We start from the raw sequence: 10338 nt of genomic DNA on the forward strand, positions 1-10338 counted from the left end.
GCAACCAACCTATCAAGGGATCCCCAGAAACCAAAATCACAGAGTCATTTAGGTTGGAAAAGACCTCCAAGATCATCCAGTCCAACCTGTGACCCATCCCTACCTTGTCACCCAGCCCAGAGCACTGAGTGCCACATCCAGTCATTCCTTGGACACCTCCAGGGATGGGGACTCCACCCCCTCCCTGGGTAGCCCCTTCCAATGCTTGACAACCCTTCCCATGAAAAAAATTCCTCCTGATGTTGGAAATGCTGGACAAATGGCCACCTTGAAACCCAAAGCAGAAGGAAAGGTTTTCAATTCACCCTGGGTGTGGGCTGAAGGGAGGCAGCTCCATGGAGCACAATTTTAAGCCTTATGATATCCCAGCTGGGAAAAGGTGCCCACATCCTTTGCTCCAAACACTGGGCAGCCCCAAATCCTTTAAGGACAAGCAGAGGAATGGCCACTGTCTCCCTTTTACCTGCCAGCTCACTAGTTGGACACCCCCAAACTATAAAGAATGTTTATTTCTCCTCTCAAAGCTTTCATTTTCCATTAAATTCCCTAAAAACCCTGGAGCTTCCCCCTCTCAGCCAGGCCAAGGCCAGAAGAGCAGCCTACCTGCATTCCAGTTTCCACCCTGGGTTATTAGCCAGGCTGTTTAGAAAACAATTTTTAAATGCCAGCTTTTATGTATTACAGTTTTATTAATCTTGAATGATACATCATAGGTGCAGGACGCATAAAAGGGTTACGGAAACATGGTTTGCATTTTAAAACGCTTTAGTGAAAACAAATGAATTCTCTTTATTAAATGAACTGAACCTTGCTGTGTCCTCCACGGAAAGATTTCAGTATTACTGAATCTCTTCCCTCATTGTTCTTTTTTTCCACCTTATGTTAGGGGAGGAAAACAAGGATTTCGGCATTTACGGCTCCCAAATGGTTTCTCAGCTTTGAATTAAATAGTCTGTGATAGGAACTATCTGAATACACAGAAATGAAGAAAATATTCTCTGTGCATATGCAGAAGAGGCTTCTTCTGTCAAAGAAAAAAAATACAGGTTTCCTAGTTCACCAGCTTCTGGTTTCATGTGCTCAGCCAAGAGTGACAACCACCACTCCACTGGTTTGACTTGATTTGAGATATTGGCAGTAAAAATACATTGCCCAGGTTCTGCTGGAGTCCACAAGAAAGGGAGGCATCACAGCAAATTTGTAGGCTTAAAAAAAAAAAAAAAAAGGTATTGATATATTTTAACCTATTGAAACAGAAAACATTTCTAGCAAAAGCCCAATTTCGAATTCAGGTTACGAACTCGAGTTGAGGTGTAATTACAGAGAGAAGGTAGAGATGCTTCACTGCTGGGTTTATCAGCTAACTCAGCCAACAATCAGCTTTTATTCTTATCAAAGATACAGATGCATTTGCCACTAAACAGATCTGTTTCCCACAAACTAGACATGGCCTCCGGGCTCCAGATAAGCAGGGAATCTGGCCCTGTAGCATCCCAAAGCTCCAAGTACAGGAATTTTAAGACCTTCCTGGAGCAGTATTTATTTAAATTGATTACTGTAAACAAATACAATCTAAATGGACTGTCCCGAAGCAAAGACTCCATATGTTCATTGTTGAACACCCTGGAGCCCCAGATCTAGTAATGCTCCCAACTTCCAACCACTTTAATCTTCATTTTAACTATTTTAGGAGTCATTTATATCCACCTAAGCAAGCAAACACAACGACCCAAAAAAGATCTGAATCCCAGTTTTCCAGTTCTACAAGCCTCAGAGGGGAAAGAAGATCATACCTCAAGAGGTTACACGTTCCAAACCCAAGGTTTTATGGAGGAAAGGGAGGTTGGAAGGTGAGAGAGAGGGATGGATTTTCCATAACACTGCAATGCCACAGGAAAGGGCCACGTTTAATGTAATCAAGCTCTACATTGCAGCCATATGGAAACAATTTCAGTCAATAAACAACTCCTGCAAAAGGCAGCAGAGGAACAGAAAAATCAGATCCTGGCTTAGCCAGCAGGCAGGAGAGCCACTGGCTGAGCTCTGAGGCTTCCGTGGCAAGAAATATCCACGTCCACCAAAACTGCACAGGTTTGGGTCTCCACCACTCAAAACTTCCACACCTCAAACTGCAGGAGCACAAATGGCAAAAGTTCTTCCACAGTGCCTTCCCCAGAGATCCTGTGCCCCGTCCTCTTCCCTTTCTTCCCCTTTCCAAACCTTTCCTCCAAGCCTATCGCCCTTAACAGGCTTCCCGCCCGACAGCCACAAAGGAATCCACACATCCCAAACTTTAGATACTCTCTGCCTGCAATTTGCAGCTTTCAAAACAGAGACTTTCTAAGGGAGCAAGTCCTTAAAAAACACCCACCCCGAAAAAAACCCCAAACAACTAACCTAAAACACAACACACTTCGCTTCCTCCTGCCAGGAGGTATTTAAATGAGGTTTGGTTTCCCAATCCCATATTATCTGAGATCCTAAAAAGCCATGGCAAAAATACTGCCTGTCCTACAGAAAAAGGCATTCCTGTGCACTGCTGATTACAGCTGCAACACCCAGGGAGTAAAAGCTAAATCAGTTTGGGACAGGAAAAGGGAAATTCAAGGGAACGAGCCAGCGAGCGAAGGCAGCTGCATTTTCAACAAAAAGCAAGGAGGCACAGTGCTATGAATAAATCAGAATTTACTTGAGTGTGACACAGGAGTGACACCACCATTTACAAGAATAATGCCCACGAACTGTAGGATAACTCACAAGTGTCTTCAGAAGTGGACACTTGTAAAGGTTGGGAAGGTCTTCACTTCCATGGAATCTGGCAGGAGACCCACCTCAGTCACCCAAAAAGCACTGCCATGTTATACTTGCAGACATCCAGGAACAAAAGCTCTTGGGATGTTCCTTTTAAGCAAGCAAAGTGCAAGATTCAAGATATAAAACCCAAATATAATAAGAGTAAGAAAATTTAGGACCCAGTGACTTTCTAATGGAAGGGAAAACCACTGAAAGTACTGGGAACAGTTTGCTGTTACACTGGGGCAACATGCCCTTGTCATGTGAGGAACCTTCTAAATTCACCAGGAATAAAAAGATGATTTCCAGCAAATCCATTAGCAGGGAAACATTTTAAATCAGCCTAAAACCTGAGGAGGGCCTTCCCCCCAGGCCTGGTGGATGTTCATGTCCTGCCAACGCCCAGAAAGGGGATGGAGCAAATCTGCAAAGCTGTAAATCCACCCAGGCAGAGAACAGGCAAAGAAAAACACGGATTTTCCCAGTGAAGAGTTAGGAGAACAAGGACAGCAGCAGTGCCAGTCAGCACGTTCTAATGGCAAATGTCTTGATAAAGGACTAACTTTGTTCTCTGAGATTACAAATGTAGTTGAACAGGAGAAAGTACATGCACAGAGTGTACCCTGGTTGTGGGGGAAACCCTCGTTTCAGTCAGTCAGTCAGTCAGTTCTTCATCCACTTCCTGGCATTGCATCATGCTAATTTTTTTTTTTTTATTTTTTTGTTGTTGTTGTTGTTGTCACTAAATTTAAGGCCTGATGCAGCTCAACATTTTTATCACTGCAGATAAAAATCTGTGAGTGACACCAGGGCTGTAGAACAACAGGAGGGAAGGCTGGCAGGAAAAAGGAGGCTGAATACCTGCCTTAAGTCAGCTCAGGGAAGCAAAACACGGTGGAATACAAAGGCCAATTTATAATCTAAGAAATGCAGACTGGAACTGCTGAAGTAAAGAATGTCAGTGCTGGAGCAGGGAGGCTCAGGAACAGCATTTCCCTGGAACCTTTTAAATGGCTGTGCAGCAAAAAAGGGCTATAAAGGCACCTCAGAATTTGGTCTGGATCAGGCACAGGCCGGAACAGGCACCTTTTTTGGTTTCCACGATGTTAAAAATAAACGGAGGCCATGAAGAATCACCGGATGATCTGAGTGCTGGAGAAAATGCCTCAGAGTGAGACTTAAAAGCTCAACCCTCTTCCCTTATCTATCAAGTAACTTGATTACAGAGTGTAAGTACCTTCATGGCAAGAAAGTCCTGGATACTAAAGGGCTCTAATCTTGTCAGGAAAATCCTAACAAGAACCAGCAGCAGAACTTGGACTAATTCAAATTAGAAATCAGCCACTTATAACTACCAAGAGAAGTGATGAGCCTGAAATTACCAGTGATGGACACTTCAGGGCTGGAAAGCTTTCAAATTGTTTTTAGCCAAACATCATTTACTGGTCTCAGTTTCAGAGTAAATGATTAAAATTTAAAGGCCTGTGATACAAAGCATATAAAACGTATCAGGGAAGGCAATTTAATTATCTGTTCTCACCTTAAATTTTATGAATCTCCAATATGTTAACATCACTCGACTTCTGTGGACCAGGAAATTAAAGAGGGAGGAATAAGTTTCAAGTTCAGCAAGTTCCCTCTTTTTCAGACTTATCACTAAACAGCACCACTCCATCAAACAGATGGAGCTCCCATGAAATACAAACAGCCAGGGAATGACCCACTAGGATGCCTGGAAACCACGTGGAACACAATTTACTTGGGAAAACTCTGATCAGCCACTTCCCTCTCCCATCTGTGGCATGAAAAATCAGTATTAGCTTAAATAATTAGTTCTCAACCACAATCTGACACTCGTGTTTATACTCCTGATGTTTATTATACTCTGCTATCCAGCCAAGAATCTCCACATACTTTGTGAATGTGAAAGCACCTCGACAGCCCTGAAAAGGATTATTTTCATATTACACACTGGAACATCAGCAAGTCAAGAAGTTTGCCCTGGGTCATGACAGAAGACCTAAGGCAGAGCCTAGAAATGAGATTCCCTTGCCAGGAACTTCCCTTTCCAACACTGGAGCACCACTTGCATGTCAGAGCTGCTGCACACCCCAAACCCTGGCAGTGAAATCACAGAGAGGTTTCTGGTGAAAGCTGACATTGTAATCAGAGAATCTGATCATGGCAGAGAGAAAGTGTCCAAAATAAAGGTCAGAATAAACACCCAAGTAGAAACAGCTCTTGTATTTGATGAACTAACTAAGTGCTTTCTGCCATCAGAGTCACAGGGAGGAACAAAAAGCAGATTCAGTGCTTGGTTCAGGGCTCGGAGGGAACAGGCAGCTCGAAATGCAGGAAATGACTATATGCTGCACTTCCCAATTGATAGGACAAGGGCTTATCAGGAGAACAAAACTGGCTGTTCACAAGGCCACTGAAAGAGTGCCCACAGTATTGTTTCAGTGGCAGTTATTCTACTGCTGAACTTGAAAATTGTAAGGAAGTGGAAAGAAAAGAAGGGTTTTGAATATTAAGTTCAAAAGTGAGGAGAAGACCAACACCAGGAACTCAGACCAGCTGAGATTCAGGCAAACATAATTAATGTATTTTTTTATACCTGGCTTATAAATTCCTTCCTTCACCCAAGTTAAAACCTCATGGTTTTCATGAATGGGTTTCTCATAAATTTATATAACCTAAATAAACATACTGTACATACGGAGAACGAAAAAAAATGCCACCTCTGTGCATGAAGCAAGTGTTAAAATTTGTTTCCTCAGGCTGGAAGAAACCCTTCCACAAGAAGCAACACTCCACCCATTGGACAAAGAGACTGGAAGCACTACCTGCCTGAATTCCATGGATGTACACACGAAGTCAGATCTTTTCCAGGTGTATCACAGAACTGATTTAGGGGTATTCACAGGTACAATCTGACCAAGGGCTCTGCCTGGTAATAAGTTTCAGGCTGGTAATTGCCCTGAAACCAAGAGGAGATGATGAAGTGAACATTAGAGAGGAATTCTGCAGGAAAAAGTGAACTGACCTTCCACACCTCCTGGTTGGCTGCACAGGGAAGATAAAGCAGAGCACACTCTGTCAGAAGCACTACAGCAGTTCCCAGTTTTAAGAGCACACTTTCACTTCAGACTCTGCCTGCAGCTTTGATTAAGAACTGGGAAAGGGAAATCTGCACACAGACAGGGAGAATAACCAGTTAGAGATGATTTTTCTTTTTTTTTTAATTCTTGAAGCAAGTTGAAACAGTGATTGTTCAACCTTTTGGTGTCTGAATCAAAACAGATGATAAACATGCACGTGCATTCCTGAGATAGATCTGAAGCCCAACACTGAAAAAATCATATTAAATTAAGTAAAAGAAGGAGGGGCATCCCTTACAGTCTTGGGAGAAAGTTTACCCCATAGTGCTTTGACCTGATGGGGGGGATATAACGGATTTAAAAGCAAAAAAATTAACTGAATAACTAAGGATGAGAAGTGTCAATCCACAGAAGTCAATGGAATATTAGAAATCCTCCCATCACTGTAAAAAAATCTCGTTGACTTAGGTACTCTTAATGAGCACATTAGGTGACCAGCCAGTAAAGTTAATATATATATATATATCAATATATCATAAAGTGGAATGGATGGGGAAGGGACATCTGTGTCCAACTGCCAGTACTCAGTTCGTGGCCTCTGTGAGTCACTTGGCCCTTCTGCCTCGGTTTCTCTGTTTCTAAAACGCCAATACCTCAGCCAAGCACTTCCAAACCAATGTACAGAGCATTGTTTTATCATGGAATAGCCAAGGAGGACAGTGGCTCTGCCACAGTGATGGACTGAGAACCAGCAGACCCATATTCAACCAGCCAGCACGGGAGTTACGGCCATAAATCGATCGCTGGTTTGGTTTTGTGACGCCGTCACCGTCACAGCAGCAGCTCCACAACTGTGACACGAGCCCTTTGCTCAGCCTGTAGCAACAAGAAGCCCCTGGCAAACCCAACTGCAGCAACAAGGAACAGAAGCACCCCAAACCCACTAAAATTTGAAGCTGTCTATGAGAAAATCTTCCCCACGTGCTTTTACGGTCACGGGCTAGCGCCGTGCAAGCGCCCAGTCGAGAGGGGAAGGGAACCGACCACTTGCATGTTTAAAAAAAGACCAGATTTCAAGTGAATAGATCTCTTCTTTTAGCAGGCACAACACCAAAATAAATGTGTTTCTCAGAGTGACAAGAGGAAATTTTCAGTTGGTCAGCAACTGCTTCTCGCTGTGGAACCACATGACTGCCCCAACACATCAGAACATTTTATCTGCCAGCCTGCAATGGAGACCACATAGTTAATAGTTTGCAACCTCCTTTCTTCCAGAAGATCTTCAGAGTTGAGTAATAAAATTCCTCACATGATTTCAATGAGAGGGTTCACTTGTCAGGGGCTGTTTCGAGACAGTGTCATATGTCAGGGAGGTGCTGCTCAGATCAAGTTCTCCAACCTTGTGTTTTCAAGGCTTCAGTGAAAATGAAAAAAAAAAACAACCAAACAAACAACCAAAAAAAAAAAAAACCTCCAGGCTCTAGAGTCTGAAACTGGAGGAAAGAGAAATAATCTCTAGATGTTAAAGTTGGCCAATTAATGAGAGGAGGAAGAAAAACCCTGATTTAAGCCCTGGCAAACCCCTGAGATCAGAGACTGATTACGAGTTGTGCCGCTGACTCCGTGCAGGAGCCTGGGCAAGTTAATCCCTCTACACCTTGGTTTGCCACCTGCCAGATGAAAAATAACACTTTCCTTTCATATCCTGTCATTCCTGCTTGCATTGTTCCCCAAATTAAAAGCATTTGTCAAAACACTTATCTTTAGCATTAACACTGGGAATTGCATTCACAGCCTCCACACGCCCGTTTGCATGACTGAGTGCTCACATACAAACTCTTCCTACACTTTGCTCCCCAGCCATCCTCATTTAACAGGAGTCAGAAGGGAGCTTCACTCAATATGGGAATATTAGAATGATAAACACAGTTTATTACTAACCTTATGTATGAAACCAGCTTTAGAGATACGAGTTAGATGCCCCAAAAACTCAGATTCTCCTCCTTACCTCCCAAAAATCCCACTGTAATCACAGTATCAGTCTCACTGCATTGATAACCCACAAGATCAAGTTATCAGCACAGGTATAATTAAAGCTCAATCCCACAAGGACATGGATGCAAAATCCAATCCCTGCTCCGCTAAAATCAGTATAACACGGAATCAACTTCAGGGACTTTAGAACTGTCAGAGCTGCACAAAGTTATCGACAGGAGGAACAAAGGCATCTTTTTTCTGCAGTAAAATTCCTAACCTGACAGCATTTGGATTTCAAATCCTAAACTTTGAAGAAGACGAAAAATATTTGCCACAGAATCCCAACACTGTAACGCGCCATCCCGCAACGTCCCTAAAAGCTCTGCACAGAAATCACTGTGAAGCTCAAGCTGCTTTCTTTAGATTAAAATGAGCTGTTGTTCCATGAAAATGGATTGATTTTCTAGCACATTAAACCAAACATCTTCAGAGATCCCTTGGTGAAAGGGACAGCACAGCCTCCTCCTTTCTCGTGGCTCAGTTTCATTAATTCTTCCAGTTCCCCGCCCAAAGACCCAAATTTCACCACTGCCCCACTGACACACAACAAAAAAAAAGGAGCAGTCCCAGAAGTTAACGACAGAACAATTCCTGACAGTCGTGCTCATTAAAAATTCATTTTATTAAAAATTAAATTAGCTTTAAAAGTGAATGTCAGAACCCCACTGTGTTCCCAGCTCCAGACAGCGATGAGAAAACATACCAAACACTCCCATGAACTTACAGATTATCACTATAAAGTAAACACTTCACAATAATTTAATTTTCAAAACACTGGACAGCCTTGAACTTTTAATATCCTTTTAAAAGAGACCAGTAAGACTCACGCTGAAACTGCCTTAAAAAATAAGCTTTCTGCAGCTGACACCGGATACAAATTCCATGGAATTATCAGAATCACAATTCTAGAGAGATGTACGTTGTCTAGAAAGGTCAACAAATGAAAGGAACCACTTGAGGCTGCTCAGCAAAGCAGTTCTAGAGATAACCAGGCCTCATCCACGCGGGGTTTTCTTCCAGGTTTCCTTACCCCTCCCTAAAAATCCTGCTGTTTCACCTAGGATAGCATTCCTGGAGCCCAGCTGGCAGCCTGCACACCACAATGTCGTCTAGACCTGCTCCCAACAGTGGGATGACACAGGAGGAAAAACGCTGATGCCTGTTCTGGTTGAGAAGGGGAGGAAGCACAGGCTGAGTGAAACTCGAGTTTCCTCCTTCCCAGCCTCATGCCCAGGCTCGTTGGGTAATTCTGTCAACCAGACACAAAAAGTTGTGGCCGTCGTGGGGGTGAAGAATAATCCTCACAAAAAGGGGGAAAAGAGCTCTCCCAAACCCCCCGTTTTCGCCTGCAGAATCAACCCCTGCCCTTTCCCAGCCCGCTGCTCTCAGGACATGCAGACAAACATACACATCCCTGCACAGATAACATTTTCCATCCCTTCCTTCCTTCTCCCCCGTCTGCATCTCCGAGATATTTTCTTGGGAGAGAAGTGGCAAAAAGGGAGATGCAAAACGCAGAAATAAATTAAGTTTGTTCTCCGATGTTGACGGATTTGGTCCTACCACGACAGGAGGGGAAAAAAAAAAACGTTAGGAGTGATAAATCCATGTATACCTACTCCAAACTACACCCCACTTCCCAAGGGACACGGTATAATGGTAAATAAATATAGATGCAGCTCCTCCTAATGAGGCCGGGTACAGCAAGGCCAAGGAAAATGCAATCATCTCGGGGAAAAAAACCTGCCCAGGACTCCTCCTCTCCCATCCATGGAGGAAATCAAATGCCAGCTGCACCATCCCAGGAAGGAAGCAGAGCCTGTACCTGATGAGCCCTGCAGAAATGAGCGAGTCATATCACGGGACTTCAGGCTTTCGTCTGCAGAGCACAATTCCTCGCTCCGGTATTTTACGTGGCATCATTCATGCAAATTGTAAGGTTGTTGTTTTGGGGTTTTTTTTCCCCACCGGTTTTCTTTTTTTTTTCCCCTCCATCCCCACTAGTTTGAAGCAGGGGCACGTAGGTAGTGTCTCTGAGATCCGCTCTCTCAAACGCGTGCCTTCCCATCAGTTTAACACTTTCCTCCCTATAAAGTTTAAATCCTCGCAGTTTTTGTTCATAAACGTTCTGCACTTAAAAGCCACCGAGTCACACTCCCAGTTGTTACTTGAGCAGAACAAATTGAGAGAGACCTGACTCCACAAACACGCTTAAACCTTCATTTCCTCTTCCTTCTTCCTTCCCCACCCCCAAAAAGAGCATTTTTTTTTGTCCCCAGCACGAAGGAACTGGGAAAAAAAAACCAGCACATGCAAGCAAGGCTTTTCCAGACCTATCGCAAAGAACGAAATGCTTCCGAAGAAGTGCTTTGCAAACATACCAAGAAACGCTCTAACAACCGGGAAA

This window comes from Manacus vitellinus, unplaced genomic scaffold (assembly GCF_001715985.3).
Source record: "Manacus vitellinus isolate BGI_N305 unplaced genomic scaffold, ASM171598v3 scaffold_82_pilon, whole genome shotgun sequence".
In the NCBI taxonomy this organism is placed as follows: domain Eukaryota; kingdom Metazoa; phylum Chordata; class Aves; order Passeriformes; family Pipridae; genus Manacus; species Manacus vitellinus.